We start from the raw sequence: 22,566 nt of genomic DNA, 5'->3' as shown, positions 1-22,566 counted from the left end.
TTGATGCTTCACTGTTGAAACTTGTGCCAGGGTGAGTGTTTGAAATGTACATACCTAGTCTGATCTCTGATACAAATCCAACTGTAGTCTGAAAAATACCTTTGCTGAAAGGCAAGGTTATGGCAGACAAAGGGGCACTTGCTTCTTAAATCTGGAGATGTGAGCATTTCTGAAATTGGTCTGCATTGTCTCCTGAGCTTAGTATGTGACAAAGTAGAGGATTAACGGGTAGTTTTCTTAGATAACTACGAAAAGAGGAAGCTTGGGGTTAGATTTTAGGCAGAAGATGGGTGCCCTGACCCTCCCAGAGTCCCATCACTCTGCAGAATGGCTGGGTGCCAGGCTGACACAGCTCCTGCTGACTTGCTTCTGGTCATGGTGGGAGATCTGTTTCCAGCCAGCTCCCTTACCAGCACAATTGCCAAGTGTAGGCATACTCTCACTAAGAAACACACTTACAGAAAGTGGGGGTATCCAAATTTGCAAGTTGCATTTCTGCCTATGTCCCTCACTGAACGCCATGACTTTGTGAGATAAAGCCCACTCGGAAAGTGTTAATGAGCAGCTAAGTTTATGATTCTGAACTGATGGTGAAGTAACTGTCAAAAAACCTGAATAAATTAATGATTGTTCTCAAATTTTTAGGTGTGGCAGGTGTGTTGGCATTTTAATGATGGATGGAAGGACTCTAACATGTTAAGTTTTTAAATACATTAAGCTGCTTCAGGATTGTGTTTAAAAATAATAAATCACTCTCTGAAGGATTTTCAGAGGTGTCAGTAAGTCTTTTATACTTTAAAGCTGTCAGGCCAGCTATTGTTAAAAGTTGGAATATCCAAGTTAAATGAAACTGAGGAATATTGGCATTTGCATAGGAAGCCACTGAGGAGAGCCCAGATTTGACACCTTTGTGAATCTTGTGAAATCTTCCTGTGAGTGCTCCTCAAAGTCCCTGATATGCAGAGGAGGCACAAAAGTGGGGAATCATAAACCCCCAGATTTGGCACCTTCTGGACCAAGTGTGTTACTTCCTTCAGAAACTGATTAGTTTCTTGTCAAAAGTATTCTATCAACTGCTTCCTTGAACTCCAAGCTTCAGCTGACTTTGGCAGCCTTTGTTTCTTTTGTTAATTTGCCATGTTAATATGATTTGTTAACCAGCTGTAGAGTTTTAAGAATGCAGTCTGGTTATCCTAATGCAGAAATAGATTAATTACCAGCTGCATGTTAACGTCTGCAGAGTCACACTGAAAGGGAGAGTCCTCGTTAACTTATAACCGGTGGTAGTAGATATGTTAGAAATGGTTTTTCTCATGTCAAAAGGCCAGTTCACTGATGTTTGTTGCATAGCCAGAAGGCTGTCATGTCCCAATTTCTCAGGATGATGACTCAGGTTTGCTGATTCCCAGGTCACAATTAAGGTGAAACGACACCAGGGATCCTTTAACTCACAATACTCCACTTTTATTCGCTCACAACAAGAATTGGCATGCTCACCACAAAAATCGGTATGCTCACAACAAAAATTGGCATGAAACTATGTCAGTAAACTGTGTAACGTGCTAACCATGCATCACCAAGCATGTACTACAGGCCTTGCTTACCTGGGAATCACTTCAGGGAAGACAAAAAGGAGAGCCCTCCCGTTGAGTCATGAGGTTCAGAACAGACCCCCTTCCTTTCTCAACTCCTTCTCAGAGAGGAGCCTAGGGGCAGCTGGAATGGCTCTTAGTCCCAGACTTGGTCATCAGTTTATGTCTAAAGGGATGAGGTGTAGGGATTATGGAAAAGGAAAAGGGAAAGAGAGAGAGAGACAGAAGAGAAAGATTTCCCTGGTCCTGGGTCCAGCATTGGTCCAGTCAGCTGAGGGGTCCAGTCAGCTGAGGGGTCCGGTTCCAGTGGGCTTGCGCATGTGGGGCTTCAGTTTGTTAGTCGTTAAGCAGAACTTGCCCCACCACAATGTTTGAGACATTAACTCTTTCAGTCTCTCACAAAGGCATTTCAAGTGCATGCACCTCCCATTCAAGCAGTCAGTAGGTGCTGGTTTGGTTCAGCCTGGATGTTGGCCTTTAGACAGCAGAGTTCAAAGCTTTCTAGATTACTTGGCCAAACACAGGTTTGGTCCTTTTTAGCTCACTCCATTGTGTTCATCTTGGCCATTATTTTTTCTTCTCTCCTTCCAGTTCTTTTATTCTGAAGCAGCAGCATGGTGGGTTTGGGGTTTTTTTGTGTGTGTGTAAGTTCTCCCTTTTATTTTGCTTCCCTAGTTCTGTGTTGGCCCTGTGCCTCAAGGTGTCAGAAGGTCAGTGAGGCCATTGACTCTGAATTTGCTTTTTCCCTTTGGGGATCTGCTTTTTTTTTTTTTTTAACCTCCGTAACATTCTGTGATAATGAGTTCCATAGTTTATTTAAAAAACACATGGAAAAGGTGTTCCCTTCTCTTAGTTTTCAATTTGCCTCTGCTCGTTTAACAGGTATTTTTCTACATACATCTCCTTAATCCCCATTACTTGAGAAACTAGTGAGTAACTTTTCCATGTCCACTTGTCAGTTATATTTATACTGCTTTAGATTCCTGCTTTTTTTGAGGCTGAAGTCCCATCTGTGTTTAGTGCCTCCTATGGAATATATTCCATACATATCTGGTTTTTTGCTGTTACCCTCCTCTAGGCTACTTGTAATCTTTAGGATGGGGCGATACGTGAGCACCGTGGCTTTGTGTCGTGACATAGAAAGGTCTCTTTGGATGTTCGCTACTTCTTCCCATAGGGTTTCTGATACTGTATCTTTGACACCTCTGAGTATTTGGCTGATGATGTAAAGAGTGGTCTGCGGTGACTCCCAAGAGGTTTCCTGAGTGTTAATGGCTGATTCAGGGAGGTCATGGTGTCTACATAATTTGGTGCATTCCCTCTAATGTCTCCACCCCTCAGTGTGAGGGCTTGTGTTTAGTGATGTTGAATTTTGTGACTGTCATTCAACTTTGTCACTTGCTGGTTTTACCTTTTTGCAGATTTTTTAATTAAGTTTAGCATGCTATCCACAACAGGTTCTGCCCGTTATTGTGAAATGTGGTAATTCTGGAGTCTTAGAAGCAAGTGGTGGGATACAGGTTTGACATCCAATAAGCGGTGCTGTTGAGATTAAAAACAAAGCTGAGGAAGTAGTGGGAGACTGCATGAAATTGGCTGATGTTCGGTGTAGACAAACTTGAACTGGTCCTATGGGAAGATGGGCAGTTTGACTTTTCTGTAAATGATGGTAGGCCCTGAAGGTGCTTCTTGCTCTTCAGAAGAAACAATTTGAGGTTAAACACTTCTAAATATCATCTTGATACTCATGATCAAAAGCCAATTGATCTTAGGAATTAGTGTTACTATTGCAGGTGTCCTTGCTATGCCATGTCTGTCATGCACCTGCACTTGAATATTGAGTGCAGTTCTGCTTCTGCTGGAAAAAAGTATAGAATTGAAAAGCATATGAAGAAGGGCACCGTGAATAATCAAAGGTATGGGCTGGCTTCCATTTGAAGAACAAGTAAACAGACTAGGGCCCTTCCTCCAGAAAAATAAATGTTTGAGAGGGACCTCTGACCAAACTTGGTACAGCCATAGGCAGAATAGGGAGAGTGAATAGAGAGTAACTGTTTTGGGCATTCCCTGGGGTAATTTAATTTGATGTCCTTTGGTCCTTGTGCCAGAAATGAATTATTTTGAGAAATTTCATGAATTCATTGCAACTAGGGCTGCTGGATGCTTGTAGGTTGCATACACAAAGGTAGCACATGCCACAGAGAAAGCATTAGACTATATATTTTGAAAGTGTCAGTGCACAAGCCTGAAGCATTTTACTTGTCATCCCAGTGCAAATTGCATACTTTAGGAGGCTGTTATGGATACTATGTGTGACATGAGTGGTTATTTTGGAAAGCTGTAGATGTTTTACTGCTCGCAAAGCAAATATGTGTCAGCCAGTAGCCTGTATCTTTTGCCCAGATGCTTTCTGTTCTTCTAGAGCCAGGGAAAATGGATGCTTTAATTTACTGGTGTAATTAAGCCTATGCCCCTAAATTGCAGGCATGTTTGACTGTAGCCAGGTATTGGCAGGAGATGCAGTAACAGTCTGTCCACGTTGTGAATAAATTCTAGGTGAAAACAAAGTGAACCAGAGATTTAGAGGTGCCTGGCATGTTTCCCACAACCTTGCCAGCTTTCTTAAGGCCATCTTCTGGACTTTTAAATGCTTCCAAATTTCTGATGTTCACAAAAAATTGCTCTCCCTTTTTTGTGTTACACTGGAAGAAGTGGGAAGATGTCAGATTGATAAGTTTGTCAGACTAATGGAAATGGCAGGAGCCATAAATTCTGATTTATTTGGAACAAGAATGGGCAGAATACTTGACTGTTGCAGAAAGTGTCTATCATGGATAGATGCAGAAGCGGAGTTTTCATGGGAATGACTGCTTTTATTCTCTAATATGAACTTTGATGATGTGAAATGGAAGACGAAATGTTAAAAGAAGCCTGCGAAGTAAAGTGCCCAGAGCTGTGCAGCTCAGACAAGTTTCAGTAGAGGAGGAGGGAGCCATCTTCCGAACTGTATTGCATACCATGTCACACAGCAGCAGTACCCATGAGTTTGCTGAAAATCAGTGCCAAGTCCCACTTTTTGAAAGGTCTGCCCTCAAAACCTGGTCAGAGAGGACAAAGCTGTATTGAGAGAGGAACAAAAGCCAAGATGCATGCTGACCTGAGAAGTAGCTCCATCTTCTTGAAAAACAAGTGAGCTCATGTCCAGCTAATGTAATTGCTTTCTGACTGGGACCCTCTTACCACAGCTCTCCTGTTCCTGGAGTGTGAGGTCTGTTTGAAGAGGCTATTAGCAGATCAATAGGAGAGGTCTCCCATAATAGCTTATTCAGGTACTGCTGACATCACTGCTCTGATTATCTCTTGTATCTCCTTCTGTACTTTCTGAGCTGCTTGGAGTAATGGGTAGGGTGAGGAATGAAGAAAAGCTGGCTTTGTAACTTAGCATGCTTTTTTTCTGAGGATCTCTGAGTAAGGGTTAGGTGGGCTACATGGGCTATTGAGACTGCATTTGATGTAGCCTGCTACAAAGTCATTCTCTTTCACTTGTTTTGTTAGAACTCACTAAAAAGATTTGGCAATATTTTAATTGAAATCTTGGGGATAAAACTGATTTCTGGGGATCTCTTTGTAGCTTAAAAATTTGTCTGAGGAATAAAGCTGGAATTCCATTCACAGTTTCCTTTGAATTTGAAAGTGCAGAAATGAACATTGGACCATCGTTATCTTGCTAGGACAGGCTTGCCCTGGTTCTATTTCAAAGCTTGTCCCTCTGTTGAATGCTGATACTTTTATGTTGCTTTACACATCTGGAGAACTTGCTGGAAGAAGTGGAAGATAATATATGTTATGATTAAATTGGGAAACTGAGCTAGGGTGTATGGATTGTTCTGGTTTTGATATCTGATCTGGGCAAATCATTTCCCCATGTGGTCTGTTTTCCTATTCATAAAACAGAATCAGCTTTTTGTGGTATGTTCACCATGGGTGAGATTGGTGTGTGCTGGTGTGGGAACATTTCTTAATCAGTTTAAAATCAAAAAGCTTGTTCTAAATAATGGTGCTAGTGGATACATTGATAAATGTGATGTAAGGAGAGACATGTTTGACATATGAAGGAAGCTGCGCATGCAAGTCTGTAGGAGCTCTGCAAGGGACTTAGCAGCCATGCGGAGAGATGATCTGGTTTTGTGTGGCTTGCTTAGATTTGCCAGTGGTGTTTAATAAAAGTTCCTCGCCAAAGGCTCTTGAGGGAACTTTGCAGCTGTAATGCGATAGCGGCCTTTGCATGGATCAGCAATCCGCTGAAGATGAGCATAAAGTTAAAATATGTGGTCAGTTCCACGGGGAAGGAAAAAAACAGTGAAGTTTGAAGGATCTGTTTCTTTCTGCCCAGAAGTGATCAGGACAAAGTTTGCTAACGAAGCTGCACGGTCAATGATGATACCAAGTTCTTCAGATGGTGAAAACAAGGGCTGTGGACCTTAGAAGTTTGCCTGAGTTCAAAGAGCAACTGGACAAATTCATGGAAGACAAATCAATGGAGAGAGTGACACTAAAAAGTCTCAAGTATGGACAAAGAGGTCCCTAAGACACAAATTTTTGAGGGTTGAGAGCATGGCGGGGGGTGTTAATTGCAACGGAGGGACTGTTTTCTTGGGCTCTCCCTCTGTATCTGCTGTTGGTTGATGTTGGAGGCACCATACTGGACTGGCTAGATCTTTGATCCCATAACCTTCAGTCCTGTTAGAGGTGCTAGTCTTTCCTTCTCTCATTTCATTCCTCAGTTGGGGGCTTCATCCACTCCCAAGAGTTACTGAGCCAAGTAATAGGCAGCCTGCAGAGCAGATAGTGCTCTGAGGTTGTGCGTGCAGCATTTGGGACACCTGCCTATGTGCTGGGGGTGTTCAGCGGTCCCATTGGACATTGATGGAGCAGGTACTGCATGTCTCATGTGGTTTTGACTTGTGGTTTGGAGGCAGCATTATTTCAGCTGAGTTTGAGAATTGAAAATCAATCCCAAGGCTTATCAACTCCCACGGGCTAATTTTGCTTGCTGTATAATACTCCTTTGGAAAGGTTAGACATGTAAAAAGTGAGGAGGGTAAACATTTCCTTTTAAATGGAAATGTTCTTGAACTCTTTAATTACGACCCGGTGCTGGAGTTCCTCTGTAGGTAGGTGAAAAAGCAGGCAACATATACAGACGAAGTGGTAATAAAAAGTGCATTTTGCAGATGAGAAAATTAGTTTAACTCCCCCTTCTCCTGCAGAAATGTTTGGGTTTTTTTTCCCTTGGGAGAAATGAGTCTGTCTTGACATTATACATCTATAAAGGAAAATGTGGCGTGAATTGCATTCTGCTTGTGACTCATTCAGATTTGAAGCATGAACACAGAACCTATCTAGTCGTCCTGCCTGGCTGGCTTGCTCCCTGGTGCCCTTAATACGATCACTTCATTCTTTGATAGCTCCCCTTGCTAGTGTTGCTGTTTAGAGTTCTGCTTACTTAATTTCTTTGCACTCCCAACAACGTCCTAAGATGCTGTCTTCCCTGTTGCTTCTACTGTCAGATGTGCAAGGGTGACGGCAATTTGGGGGATGGCTGCTATAGCCCTGTGTCTAAGTATTTAAGCAGTTCTTTTTGGTCCCGTGAGTGTGTGGTGCCTTTCCCCACTGACTTCACATGGAATATAAACCCTTCTGTAGTTTCAGGAACATGAGTGCCTTTCACGTGAAGGCATATTTAGAAACATGTCCCCTTCAAACTGAGGATTCTTGTGGGTCTTCACCAAAGTCTAATTTTTAAGGCTTGCTCATTCTTCATTTAAAAAATGGCCTTTTCTCTCTATCTAAACAGCAAACCCTTCAGCCAGGCTCTCATTTTAAGTCTGAACCTTTGCAGCATCCCTTTCTCCTGACTTGACAAGTACGCTCTTGCTCTGTTCTCACACACACAGATCTCTGCTGCGCATTTCTTGCATAGCATGTTTCCTTGGCCGCATCCACCCAGATTTCTTCTCCATCTCTTTATTTGGGTTACCTGTGCTTTCTACCTAGGCTCCTTTGCAACCTAGGTTCACCTGGTCTGTGGCTGTTTGTTAGCAAAGATTGTAATGCTGAAAGGGAGTGCTGTGGTCTGTATGCCAGACTGTCCCTGGCATAGATAGCAGCTTCCTAGGATAACCAGCAAGACTGGAGACTTGTTCATATACATGGGTTACATGGGTCGTAATATGGAAAAATAACTAAGATGCACATAAAAATAATGTAAGTAGCAATTTTATAATACTTTTTGTAGCAATGGCACCTACTGAGGTTATGTCAAATAAAGCACCTATTTCTAAATCTATATGCCATTATTTGTGATAACTTTTATGAAGAAATTGGTGGCATTCATGAATTGGTTCTGCTTTTTATTTTGCAGCAGGCTGGCAAGCGCCAGTCCAGACTGCATCAACAAACAGTTGCTCTGGCTTGCTGCAGTACAGTGTTGCAATGCATACCACTGAACTTAAAATTATGGGAAGATTTAGGCACAAAGTGACCTCAGCAAGACTCTGGTCCAAAACCCTGTTCAGAGCAGGGCTAAATGTAAAGCTAGATGAGGTTGCTTAGCACCTTGTTCACTCAAGCCTTGAAAGTTTACAAGGATATAGATGGACCACCTCTCTGGGCTCTGTCCTGGGGCTGCCCTGACCTCGTGGGAAATGTGCTTTTCCTTACCATCCAGTGAGAATTTATCTGGTTGCAGGTTGACAGTCACTGCTTGCTTTTCCACTGAGCATCTCTGAGACATCTGGTGTGGTGTCATCCTCTCTAACTGCCCTGACAGTACTGGCAGATGCAGTTAGATCCCAGCTAGTTGAGATTCTCCTGGATGGCAGTTCTGCCTTCCTGCATATCAACAACTCCTCCAAATCTTGGTCAAAGGCAACCAAGAAGCAAGTACTAAAAGTTTTAATGCTAAAGAGAAATTTGCAGCACAGATGGCCTCAGAGCAAACCAAAGGAGAGGCTTAATGTGCGGTATTTGTATGTGCATAGCGTTTCCTATTTCTGTTCTTGAGCATTCAGTACCTTAACTATCATCTATCCTAGCTTGGAGTTGGAAGCTGGGAGTTAAATGCAGGTATTGAGTAAACTCTGCAGGTACTGCTATAGATAGATTCAGGCTGGAAGAATGCACTTAATTACATGAAAAACAAGGTACCCTAGTAGGAGATGAGTGGAGTAGCGTGAATGGTGTTCCCATAACAACTAACTCGGTCCACATAAGTAAAGAAACAAAACGCTTTCTCCCCAAACAGTTTTCCCTGCCTGCAGGTGATACCAGAAGCAGGAAGAATGAAGAGTGGTGGCAGTGCATTAGCAAACAAACTGTGTGCCTGCCCTGTTAGGTGCTACCTGGCAGAGAGCAAGATAAAAATATGAAAAGCAATTTCAAACCAGCTGATGAATGCTTACAGGATGAGTTCTTACCCCAAGTACGTTGGTTGGTATGTCTACAGAGCATTTCCAAAGTATTCTTGTAATTATTCTCATTGAGGAGGCTGGTTAAAAGACTGCAGAGGACTTGTGACCCCTCAAATCCCTCATGACACGTAATGGAGTAGACAGATGACAGTCTTGTCAACTTTTACTATTAAATTTCATGCATTTATTCGGCTTTCTGAGGGAGAGTGGGTTAGAGCTTGAACCCAGGCTTCTTCTGACTTGGTTGGGAACCGGTTACTGAATCGTCTGTCCTTCTCCAAAGGGACACATCAGTGATTGTATTATGAGGACTGTGGTCGGATTTTCTATCAAATGACAAACTTGTTCTAAAAAAAGGCACAAGCAATAAAAAGAAACAGCAATTATTCTTGGTAAACTCCTTCCCCTAAAAGTTGCAGATGGAAATGTGTAGTGGGAGAGATCCACAGGAAAGAAAAACAACCCAACTTTCTATCTTGCATACTTGTATTTTAGTGTAGAAACTAATTTCCTGTAGGAGAGGAAAAAATTATACTTGCATATCACAGAAAACATCTCTCCACAATCCCTATCACTTTGCAGGAGAGTTCAGTCAGCATAGGACAAACATTCTCAAATTTTGGGTGTGGCTTTTTAAAGAACAGTAAGTTTTGCATTGATGCTGCAGCCGATGTGATCCTTGACTGTCTGCCAGTCCTGGAATGGCTCCTGTCTGTTTGCACTTCTGGTACTTAGAATTAATTACATATGCCTATGTAATTTAAAAAAATAAATCCACCTTTTGTTGTTTTGATGACAAAAAGTAAACCACTTCAGGAAAAAAAAAATTTAGAAAAACATCAAGTGTTTTATAATGTATTAGCTTTATTTTCTATTTTGTGCTTTGTTTGCCCTAGAAATTTGTCCAGGTTTTTTCCTGCAGTTCATAACCATAGCTTTGTTATGTGTCATAAAGCTTTGTGTAATATGTTATATGCTAATTAAATTGGTTATAGGGTAGCAACTGCCTTGAAAGGGGGAAAACTCTCCTGGTTATTTCCTCCTAGTACATCTCCTGTTTAAGATGGGCAGCCTGGCTGCCCCGAGTTTGGACTAGAGTATGTCTTCTGGAAAACATTCAAAGCAGATTTAAAAAATTGCCAGGAGCAGAGAAGCACCACTGCCCTCTAACGTTCCCATTGGTCCTAAATTTTTTTTTTTTAATACAGGAGATGAAGTCATGTATCTACAAGAGGCCAGGAAAGGTAGTATGTGTTTCCCATTTATTGAAGAATTACCTTTGCAGGGTGTCTTGTGCTGCCCTTTGCTCTAAGAGGAGGTCTTTGCAAAGCCACCTTAATTCTTCTGGAAGTTCTCCATTGGCTCAGTGCCTGGGAGGGTCCATATGCAGGGGGACCCCTCGCTCGTAGGGACTCCAGCCCCCTGCCAGTGTTTAGACCCATTAGAGGCTTTTGCAAGACACTGTTGTCACCTTGGCCTCTGATCTTTATGCCAGAAGAGAGGAGAGGTTTCAAACCAGCAGGGTGGATGATTTTTCAGTCTTCTCCATGGAGTTTGAGTGTCCCAAGCTGTTGAAATATAGCATAACAAGGAAAACAGGGACAGGGCAGCTGAAGGCAACGTTTTAAACCACAATTGCTATACTTATTTGCATGATCATACAAGTCTCTGGGACCATATTTTAGCCTTCTTGGGGGAAGGAAGAGTTTTTTACTTACAGTAGCTGCTCTGTTTTTTTCCTGTGAGCCACATTAGATGGTAGAAGTGTTTTACAATAGTCCTATAGTTAAATGCATGCATTTTTTTCTAAAAAATCAGAGAATTTTTTTTCCATGTAAGGAAGAATTGTTTTTTATATAAATTGCTGAGCCCTTTGTCTGGAAAAAGAAAAAAAAAATCAATTTACAGAGGAATGTGCTTTTGCATTTCATATGGCTGTGAGAACATGGTGATTTTTAAGTAGAGCAACAAGAGTGTTGGCGAGATGCACATGGCGCTCTGTTGAAAAGGGCACTATGCTCTGCTTTGAAGAGCTGACACACTTGAACAGGATGAAAGTGTGCCTCTCCTAGCCTGCCACAAAACACGGAGGCCAGATATATAAATGTACTTCTCTTAGCTTTTGCTCTTTCTTTTCTTTTAATGTACTGGCTTAGTGGGTGCAAGTATAGGTGGACTTGTGTTGCTCTGTAGGCATCTGAGAGCTGAAGTGTTTGTCCAGATCTCTCCTGCTGCAGGAGTGGACATCTTAGGCTCTCTGAAACATGATAAGCTTAATTAAAACCTGGAAAATCCTCCAACTTCCTGCATGTGTCAGTGACCATGCTTCTGCAAAACTTTAGGCATGCTGTATTGGAAAACACTTTATTTACAGGTGAAGAAACACCTTTTCTGGTAAAAGGTCTTTGAAACCAATGTATGCATTTAAAAATCAATTCCCCTTCACTTTGGCTGCTTCTTGAGGTTTTATTGAAGGTTGTTTCCTCTGGTGGAATTATCGTGTCACATGGACCATTCTCAAAATCATTCCTTTTGCCTTTTTACTATGTACTTCAGCTCATGTTGCAACTCAGCTGTGAAGATAACTCCAAGCTCTAGGGCAGGGTAAGCGAGGAGAGGGGGTGATCTTTCTCTGCATACATCTTTCATTTCCATACAGCTACAGTCTGCAACACCCTGTTAAGAGTTTATATTTCACAGAATCGTGCATGTCATCAGTCAGTGAATTTTCTGAGTCGGTGCCTTGTGGCAGGTGAGTTGGCTGGGCTTTCCCTTAGTTTGGGTTTGCAGTTTTTGCAGCTGGAAGCATTCATTGAAACAATGAGGTGGAGACACCATGTGCTTTACTGTGGTGGCTTGTTTGCACTGTAATGCTTGGATTTATTCTGGTGTGTCAAGCAGAGGAGCCCAGGGTGGAAACTCTGTCTAAGCCTCAAAGACACTAGAAACAAAGCAAGCAAGGAGTAAATCTTTGTGGAGGAGAGGAATGTGGGTTTTCCCGGTAATTTCATTGACAGCCCTTTGTCCCTAGGGCTGCTCTCCATACCAGTAGCACCTGTGGGTTCAAGGCAGGGTGAAAGGCAGCAGCTGAGCATTTTGGTTAAGATTTTTCGGTGAATGACTGGGTTTGGGAAAGTGGTGCACAGTGTATGGCACATAATTATTGTAAGGATGGAGGAAGGCAGGAGCCACATCTGAGGGAAAAGGACTTGCAATAATGCTGTGATTTGACATATTATATTTTCATTTCTGCATCTCTGGGCCCTATAAAATCCTGTTAATGGTGGAACAGTATTTCTGCAGAATTAGGGTTGTAGGGATAAAGAGACATTTGTAGGGTAGAAGAAGAATATTAAGCTGCCTCTGTGCAGAATATATGTTATTAACCAAAAAGATTTGAACTATCAGCTGCTTTTGGTGTCTTTGACTCCTTCACAGTTCCCTAAAAATAGACTAGGTGGTTTCTTCCTTTACCTTTGGCTGATTTAATCCTTTGCTTTCTACCTGTGGCTCAGATATGTTGTTTTTCCAATACCTTAGTGGAGGTATATTTTGAGTGGCAAGACATGCTGCTACATGCCCATTTGCTTAGGGCCAAGGTTCAGCTGTTAATTCTTCAGTGGAAAGAGCTGTGATCTGCAAGAAACTACTCTTGGTCATTGAGAGGATGGTTTATGCTTGACCGTGCTAGCTCATCTGCATGCAGTGTTGAAACACTGGCTTGTAAATGGGCTACGTTGCATTGAGGATGCAGGAGGACGGATAACACTTTGCTGCTACCTTGGATTTCCATCCCTGAATGTGGTAGAAGAGTTGTTTCCTACAAGACCGTGGGAGGGAGAAAGAGTAATCGCTTACTGCAGCTGTATGGGCTTTGCGAGGTGATCTCTGCAAACCTGGCCTGTTCTAAATACAACAGCTGTCCTCTCCTCCCCTTTGCTGGAGGTGATCACCACGGGGTGGGAGTCTGTGCTTCTGAGCAAAGCTGTGTTTGAAGTTCAGCTGCTCCTGGAGTAAAGCTTAAGGTGCAAGCACTCATCTTGTTCTGTCCTTGCTGGACAGAGTGCCAGACTTGAGGTTTTGAAGAGCTGGCACCTGGCCGTAGTTCCAGCTGCTGTCTCTGCTGCAGGTTAAAAGCTAGTTTTAATTAATCAGAACTGAGTTCTGCAAAGAAGGGCTGTAAGCATGCACCTTGTTGCAAATAATTTTGTGGCCTGTAATTCACCCTGCTTTACAGAGAGGCAGGTGGACCTGATATATTGGAACAATCTGCTGTTGAAAGATGTCTCGGATTTCCTCTGACCAAAATTTGGGACTTCCTTAGCAGTTGCAGTGTGCTCCTGCCCTGGGATGAGACAAAGGAGGAGTTAACCAGCATACATGGCACAGATTGGAATTCAAGATTTTGATTTCAGGTAGTTAAGATCTCTTTTAAGCTGCAAAAACTGTTTTGAGGAGCTTCTGTTGGTGCTGAGCTGGAGGGCTAAAAAGGTGCTTCCTAAGCCTGGAGTTTTTCTTGGTAGTCTCTTTACCTAATCCCTGAAATCCCTAAATCTGACAAGAATGCAGTTGAAGCTTTCAGGCTGCTAGACACAAGGGAACTGGGTTAGTTGTTTTGAGCTGGAAGGGGTGGCTCAAGCCAACAGCGGTGCATCCGAGTTCCCTGTTTCGGAGTGTGAGTTTCAGGGCTGGCTCTTCTGCTCTCTTGGTTCTCACCAACCTGCTGCTTCACCCTCCTGCTGCCCCGACTGAGTGCTAAGATATAAATCCCAGGCGTGTTTTCCAATACGTTTGTTATTTTAAGTGGATGCTTTTATGGATTTTCCTGAAAACTGAGCTTTTACTAATACACCAGATTAGTGTTGATTGGTGAAATGGGAGCCACACAGACAAGTTGAGGAGAGGCAGAACGTTCTGGTGGTGGCTATTAAGAGACACCCACTGTTAATGCAGCGTACGCCTAACTGCTGGTGCGGATGTATGCCTAGCTGTGTGTCTATCGCTCATGAACTTCCATCAGCACAATACACCCTACGCTTCAAATGCACCCAGCCTTTCAGGCACTTTTGAGTGACTAACTGAAGAGTTTGATTTCGTATCTAACAAAAGGTAGAATTGAGCTGTCTGAAAAGGAAAATATTTGCATGTTTCCTATCTTTGTCCATGTCTGAAGAATAATTTCTAAGGGATTCTTTCACAGTCTGATCATTTTGAGAATGGTTATGTAGCTCAGACATAAGAAAGGTTTCTTGTTATAGCTGGGATGACTCAAAAGACTTTATATACTGTTATATCAGATGCTGATAGGAATACGTGAGTTACAGTTTCTTATCTCTTTCCACTTAGTCCTTCATATTTTTTTCATTTGCTTTTAGCTTTACAAGCTTCAGGAATTCTTGGTGACATTTTTAAGATACCGTTTTGGTCAAGAGGCTGGTAGTGCAAAATTAAGGAAAACTAGCTCAGCTCTTGGATGAGAATGTAAAATCATTTCATGGAATACTCATTTTCCAAAATTTGTAGGAGTTCTCGTACCTCCAGTGTTTGGCACAGGGGCTTGGCAAGGATGGATCTGACATTGGAGGGATCTTTTGCTATTTCATGAAAGTGTTCCATGGTCTCTGAAAAATCCCTGTTTGGAAATGCACTGTAGCACTTGATAGCCTTGCTTTGGAAAACTTCTGTGTGTGCTGAATGTGTGGCAGGCACAGGGAGCTCCCGAATAGTCAATATGGGTAAATCCAATGAGTAAGTGCAATAACCGTTCTTAACAAACAGAGATGGTGAATTACCTATGTCTGCAGGCAAAGGAGAGGCAGGATTTGAAGTGTTCCCCTTCTGAAAGTGGGGAGCCTTCTCCTCTCCCTGGCTTTGGGCAAGCAGTGTTGCCTCACATGTCCTCTGCATCAGCTGGTATCTTCTGTGTCAATGGGCGAGCAGTAAGTGGGAGAGGGGGTTTGGCACTAGGAAAAACTGTGCTTCTCCACTTACTGCTACAAATCATTTTGTCCTCATCTGCCCTTCAAGCTGAGCAAAACTCCTTTGCCTACAGGCTAGGAAAATAATGTTCTCCAGTCTTTCTGGGGACAGAAGCTAGCAGGCAGATTCTGCTGTACGGCGCTTTCAAAATCTGTCACAGGTGAAGCAGGGAGAGCGTGGGGACCAAATCTTTTATTTCCCCAAACCTATTTTGTTAACTTGGCATTTACTTACCAGTGGCTCATCAACAAAGTAGAATATGTAGTGACTGTGGTTCTCTAGAAATTGCCAAAGGTCCAGTGGTATTTGGGGGTTTATTGGCCAACCCAGCTGAGGGAAGGAAGGGTATTTCATTATATTTGCAGATGACATTGAATTGGAAGGGCTGCAAAGTGCATTGAATTCCAGATGGCCCTAACAAATTTGAGCAATTCAATAGCAGGTGCAAATTTTTTAAAAATAAGAGTAAGTTAGTGCACAAAAATAGGTGAAGAACAGAAGATTAGGAGGTGTTGGCTTCTCAGAAAAGGATCTGTCTATGAATCACAAACTATTATGTGAGACAGTAATATCACGCTTGTGGAAAAAGACGAACGTACTGAGGCGTATGAACAGAAAGAGAGGCTGCGTGTGGTATAATGCTGCTGCATTTAGTGGCTGATGCAGCATGCCAAGCTGAAGCTCTGACACTTCTGGGCAGCGGACTTCAAAAACACCGCAAGGCCAGCGGAGAGACTTGACAGAAGATCAACAAAACCAATCATGAGTCAAAAAACCACAGTCTCCAGAAGATTGAAACATTTTGGCTGTTTGGCCTAAAGAAGGTGTTGTCCTGGCAGTTTGCAAATATGCTGCTTCAAAGAGGAAAAAGAATAATCTCTTTTCCAGATTATGTCAAACAGGAGCCTTAAATTGCATTTAGAAAGATTCACGTTAGACCTTTTACAACACTAGTGTCTCCTGCTCCTTAAAAAAATTTACCCGGAGGATTGCTGAAGCTGTCTTGAAGAACAAGTTAGGCAGTCATCTGTCAGGAATGATGCATCTGCAGTGGGTCCTTTGGGGACCATGGGATGGATTGGATGGTCCCGGAATGTCCATTGCAGCCCTGGTTTTACCCTGATTTCCCAAGGAAGCAAAGTTTGTGGAACTATGCTCTCTGTCTTTCAGTCTCCCACAATTAACTTTTAACTTCTAAGGTCAGTTTCAGCCTAATTTGAGCAATGTGGAGAATTCAAAGGCCTGAAGTTTCTGTGAATTTTATGAAAGTCAGTGGCTCTGTAGGAGAGAGAACTAAATTCACATCATTGCTGCAGGAAAGGTAATTAAATATCAGTCCGAATTTATCCAGAGAGCTGATCAGCACATGTTTATTTCTGAACCATTTGTGGCACACTTGACCCTCTTAAGCATGTGGGATGGAGCCTGGGCAGTGGTGTGTGTAGGAAGGAGGGATGTGCTGCTGCCATGGAGGGGAGATGACAGTACTGGCTGGGGACAGGGAGGAGAAGCACTAGAATCATAGAAACCTTGGTTACAAGAGAGCTTTGGAGGTCTCTAATCCCATGCAGTTTGAGATGGGACTGTTGCCAATACTAGATCATGTTGGCTGTGACTTTGGCTCCCTGAGTCTTGAAAGGCTTCAAGGATGGAGATCCCCCACCTCCCTGGTGACCTTTTCCAGGGCTGCACCACCCTTCCCCTGGTATTTCCTGATAGGAACCTTCCAAGGTGCAGCTTCTTCCTGTTGTCCCTTGTACTGTTTGGACCTGCTGTGTGGCTCTGTAATCCTTGTAACTATTTTCAAATAAGTGTAATCTGCTATTAGAGTGCTCTTAGACTTCTCTTTGCCAGACTGAACAAGCCCAGCTCCTTCCACCACTTCTTGGAGGCCATGTACCACAGACTCCTGGCCATCTTGGCAGCCCTCACCTGGATCTTCTCCACATCCTTCTTGAACTGGGGGATGGCCAGGCTCGACAGTAGTTAGTATGATTCCACATAGCAAACTGAAAACTTCTGGTCTTATTTTTGAAAACAAAAACAAAAGCAAAAAACCAGTGTGGGAAAGAACAGCGTAGGATATAACAAGAAAAAAACCCAAACACATTGCTGTAAGATTATAGCTGCAGAATTAGGTATGTGTAAGCTAGGGATGTTTGAGTTGTCCTTGCTACTTTAATTTTTCCTTCTTGTGGATATGCAGTTTGGTGTGGTTTCAATGACATACTTTGTCGTTCAGCAGTTTGGATGTTGAATAGAATAGTTTGGATGTTGAAAGAGACTGAGAAGATAATAAGGAGAAACGTGGCAGAGTGGGATCCAGAACAATTGTCTTGCTCTGGATTCTAACAAAAATGTCCCAAGTAGTTCCAGGAAAGACAACTGTAAACCAGTGATCCAGGACTGAACTGTGATAAACCAAGCAAACCTACTTTAGTGTCTCCTGATGTTCTGTGCACTTTAAAATTTTCAAAGTGGCAATAATTTATATCCACCTTGCCTACCCAAAACTGCTTTCTGGGAGAGAAACAGGAGTGTCATTAGATTGGGCCATACTGGCCTAACTTGGGAAGCACTTAGATACCTCAACCTGGGCTTTCAGGAAATGCTTGAACAGAAGAAGGGGCATTTCACCTCCATGCCTGGGTTAGATTCTGATTAAAATGGAAAGAGTGACTCTATGGAAGAAAGGAAAGCCAAGCTAGGCAGCGGGGCAGGTGCTGCTCTTCTGCTGGAGCCTGGGCACTGCTGATGTTTTCAGCACAGCTTCTCATCTGCATGCTGCATTTGGTGCTTGGACTTGAGGAGGTTAAAGGAGCCTCCATGCTCTCCCAACAGCCGGGGAGCAGGGCATGGTTGGACTAGCAGCTAAGACTGTCTTAGGATTTACTCCCCCTTGTTCGTTCTCTTGTAAGCACCCAGGGCTTGTGCATCAACAGCTTGAAGCCTGCAGGAGGGCGGTGTGTGTGGAAAGTTATCTTTGGCTTATCTGTTCACCCTCCCTCCCTGCTGCACTAATCGGCATGATAAAAGATCTTCTTTTTCCCTGGGGAAGATTTTTCCTCCCTATCAGGGACCACCATTTCTTAGTTAAACTGTTACTCTGAATTTGTACGTAGAAATGTGTATTAGCTTCAGTTCCAGTTCTAACCTGATACATCTCTTAAGATAGTAATTCAGAATGAGAGAACATCATTCAGATCAAATTTGAGTTTTCTTTTTGAGAATAAAAGCACTGAAGATGTCAGGATACCCAGGTGTTACGAACAGATTGGAAAAGGTATTTCCCAGTTTAGTTACTGCAAATACTGTTGTGAACTGGTGCTATAGCAATACCTTTGGAAATTTCTGACTCTTTCCCCTGGTTGGCTTTTTGATGGCAGTCTCCAACAGTCTGTACTTGATGATCTCATCTTTTCACCTGTATTCTTCTGAGTCCAGGTCTCTTGACCTTGAGATTTTTCAATATACAATTCCTCACTCAAGGTAGTGGTTAAAGTCCCCTATGTCTAACTGTAACTTGCTGACACATTTTTAAGAGATGGATGTGAAGCAATCCAAGCTAAAATGTGGTATTACCCCATTTTAACATACCAGTTATTTCCCTGGGCGTTACAGTTAGCAGCACTATCCCTGGCTGTAGAGAAAAGCTTTGTGTTTATTTTTTTTTTTGTAGCTGCTGTAACTTTGTGATTCTAGCTGAATACTCAGTGCTTGTACAGGGAAAATCGGCTGGCTATTTCCATTTGAAAAGCTGGGTTATAGAAGTTCACAGCACCAGATGGCTGTGCATACTTATAATGCTGTGGATTATTAAAGGGCTGTTGTATTTTCCTCTTTCATCCTTCCTTTATTCCTCATCCCCACATCAACAAATTAATGCTGAATGCTTGGGAATCTGTCCTGCACAGACTTTAGCACATTACATCTTTTCATTGGAAACTTTTTGTTCCAGCCCTTTTGAACTGGTTGGTTTTCATCACCTCCTCTTTGCAACTGCTTGTGGGCTGAATGATGCCCGGGGCTGTGCAAGCCTTGGGACTGGAGCCTTGGCGCAGTCCTAGGCTGGTTCAGCACGTTACGTCTCATAGTTGCTGTCCCCAACCTGCTCCTTTGGAGTTGACACTTTCTGTTCTCTGAAATCAAGCGGGAACCTCCTAAAGTAGACAAAACAACTATGTTAATGTGAAGACTCCTAAAACCATCAGCCTGTGGTGTTGTCCGAATCAGGTCCTTGCCCAATACCACATTAATACCTATTTTGCCAAGACTTCTACAGCAATGTCCGGTGCCTCATGAAATGGACACTGCTCTTGTATGAAAGATGTAGTGCAAAGGAGGACCTTCGATTAATTTATTTTTAAAAGCTAACAGCATATCACTTGTCTACCACAACAGACATCTGAATTTTAAAATACAGCTACTCCAAAAAATGATAGAAGATGGAGGGATGTGCCCTGCCTCCAGTACCATACATATGTGTTAGATTGAGTCATTTTTGAGGGGGGTGGGGGGGAAGGCATTGTTGTTCATATTTGTGATACCTGGGTGCCATCTGTGTCCAGATTGACTTTCTTGTTCATGGTTTTTAATGGTCCAGATGTCTTCAATGGGATTGCAAACAGCAGCAGTCGGTGAACACAGAGTGGAGACATATACAGAGACACGTACGCAATTCTGAGAAGTGGTATGGCCAAGTGCATTTATAGGATGGAAAGCAGCTGTTGTGAGCCTTGCTTCCCGCATAGGTTCTGCAGGGCAAGAAGGGCTTGTCCTGATGCATGTAATTAACATCCTGAACAAACTCCTTTATATTAAAAATTCTGCCTGCCCAGGTCAGGGGTGGTCTTTGCAACTTCTTCAAGAATGGTATCTGCATGGCCTGTCCTCATAGGGGTACGAGTGTGTATCTTGGGGAAGATGCACTGCTAAAATCTAGAGACTTCGGAAATCTGATTTTAAAAAAATACTTAGGGGGAAAAAAAACTAACTTTGAAACTTGAATATAATAGAAATATTTCAAAGAACTAGTGTCTGACAGGAAAATGGATCAGAAACATCTTCCCCATGTATTTTAAGGTAAAAACAAGTCAGAAGCCAGCATGAAGCAGTTGTCTTGTTAGCTTGTTTGCAGTGCAGGTTTTGGTGACCACTTGACAGCAGCGTGTGCTCCCATTACAGGCAGAGTAAAATTCAGGGACTCTGCTCTGGTATCTAAAATCAGCCCTGAAAGCTGCTCTGCCTATGGAGTGCTGGCTCCCACCCCCAGTTAGATTTAGTTTAGTTAGATGAGAAGGCTCACGTTGGTAACAGAGGTCAGTGTTTTATTTCAGACACACATGTTGGGAGGTCTTGGTGGTGTATGCCAGGTTCGTGCTCGCTTCAGCAGTAAGTGAAAGAGGTGGGTTGGTTGTTCAAACCAGAGAACAACGTGTTGTTTGTTCCCCTCATGCCGGCATGGACAGCTTCTCAATAGCTTTTATGCTGATGTGAATAACAAGCAGGGGTGGTGATGGGATTTAATCACAGAGGGCCTAGCACTACATGCAATCACCTAGCCTAAGTGACACTCAGAGGAGGATCTCTTGCTTTTCCTCCTCCTCCTCTAAACTCGGAGCCTGAGTCTGAATAAAACATAGCATACTTGAGAGCTCTTTAAGGCATTGTAAAAGAGGCTGCTTTCCCCCGAGTTTATTACCTAGCAGGGCTGAAGTTGCAGATTAGCGATGTGCCCCATGTTTTATGCAGCTTAGAAGTTCAGGAGATGCTTTTGTAGGAAGTGCTGGCACACCTTGGAAGCAGCAGCTGTTGTTCCTGAGGGGCCAGAGCTACAAATCTCCACTGCAGGAGTTTCTCCCTTTGTCGTTAAGGCTCTAAGACAGACTGTGGCACGGGTTTTGTACTTCGTTGAAGTGCTGCTAATTCTGGACTCCGTGCCAGTCGCTCACTTGGGCTGATGTAGCTGCTTCTGCAGCCATCCAGTGAATCATGCCAAGGAACAGTGGCTGAAAACCCCAGCAGAAAAATTAATAGAAGCTCCCTGATTTGGCTCAATTTGGTTGCACAAACCAAACCATCTGTGCTGGTGTGATGAAGAGTGCAGCATCAAAATGGGAATGAACAACACAAATGGCGTGCTCATCTTCTGTGACATGGAGTGTTGCTGTTAACAGCGATAAGGGCACCATATGAAGGCAGTTCCACTGACCAAGTGGACATGTTCAACCCAGTCTGTGTGTTGGGGCAGGCTCATTCCCAATAAATCTTTTTTGTCTTGTAAAACTTCAAAGTAGCTGTCTGATGGTTTTCTCTAGGTGAACCTGGCAGGAACCCGTGTGCTGCTGTAGGGTTTCTCAGCCTCCCTGGTGCTTTGAGGCTTCTCCAGTGCTTGATCAGACTCATCCTAGGAATCGGTGGGACTGGGATACAGTATTTTTGACCTAAGAGTGATCTTTTGCAGCTGTGATAACATGCTTTGTGCTTCATGTTTTTGTAAAGATTGACTGGCAAGGGAGATATAGGCCTTTGCAGTTCTGGATGTCCGTCACCTTCTCCATAACATCATCTTTATAGCTCATGTCCGTTCTCCTGAAAACAACATGTAACTTGGGTAGGAATCAGAAAATCGATATATATTTCTCCTTCAGTGGGTACTGTCAAGACTAAAAGCAAAGCTTGGAAGTCAGATGACTGTTTCTTCTTTTATTTGCACAGGACTAACCAGAAGATCCCTCTGCAGCTTTATGTCTCTAGGAGAAATGTCAAGGAGCTTCAGTGTGTGTGTGTAGGCCTGTGCAGCGAGTGCTGTGCCTGTGGAGTCAAGGAGACCTCTTGGATGGCCAGGGAGGAGTTGCTGTTACCTTGGAGAACGCTGTAGTTGGGCTCAAGCATGTCACCTGTAAGAAATGGGTCTGTCTGAAGTTCGCCTGGTTGCCATTTCAGACTTCATTCATGGTTTCACCAGGCAATGAAAGCACGATGAAACTTTGGAGTTGGAGCATCAAAGTGACCCTGTGCCACCTAAGTGACCCTGTGGTCCTCCTCTAGGTTATCTGTGAAGGTGCAGGGTGCTGAAGGGTGTCATCTGAGCCTGGAGCAATGCAAGGGGACAGGCACTATGGCAAGGAGGGAATTTTGCCAATAACTGCAGTTCTTAAATATATGATGCCCATATACATCTTTACAGCCCATCATCCTTCTCTTCCTGAGAGGCCTCTTAACCTCTTGGATTTGGTTGTTGAATAGGATAAGTCTGCATGAAAGATAGAAGTGAGGAATGGGTGACTGCACAGCTCATCTCAAAGGTTGTGAGTTACTAATTGCAGTTTTTCTGTTTCAAAGATCCTCACAGTCACTAGAGAAAGTTCAGCAGTCTTTCCTGCCTCCTAAGGATCTCCGCATACCCGAAGGTTTGTGCTAGTTAGTAGGTAGGATGTAGTTTTGGTGGGGTTTTTTTGTTTTGTTTTAATTTAAGGAACCTTTACAGCTTACAGTAGTACTAAGCGTTACTGCATCTCACC

General features: G+C 43.1%; 1 protein-coding gene across 3 annotated transcripts in view; it reads left to right on the top strand.

Annotated features, from left to right (window-relative positions):
- PSKH1 (protein serine kinase H1) overlaps positions 1-22,566 on the top strand; it is a 39,383-nt gene that overhangs the window by 4,511 nt on the left and 12,306 nt on the right. The gene's annotated exons all lie outside the window — the stretch shown is intronic.

The sequence above is a fragment of the Harpia harpyja genome, chromosome 9, assembly GCF_026419915.1.
Source record: "Harpia harpyja isolate bHarHar1 chromosome 9, bHarHar1 primary haplotype, whole genome shotgun sequence".
NCBI lineage: Eukaryota > Metazoa > Chordata > Aves > Accipitriformes > Accipitridae > Harpia > Harpia harpyja.
The sequence above is the reverse complement of the archived record's forward strand: the minus strand, read 5'-3'. Positions and strand labels throughout refer to the sequence as shown.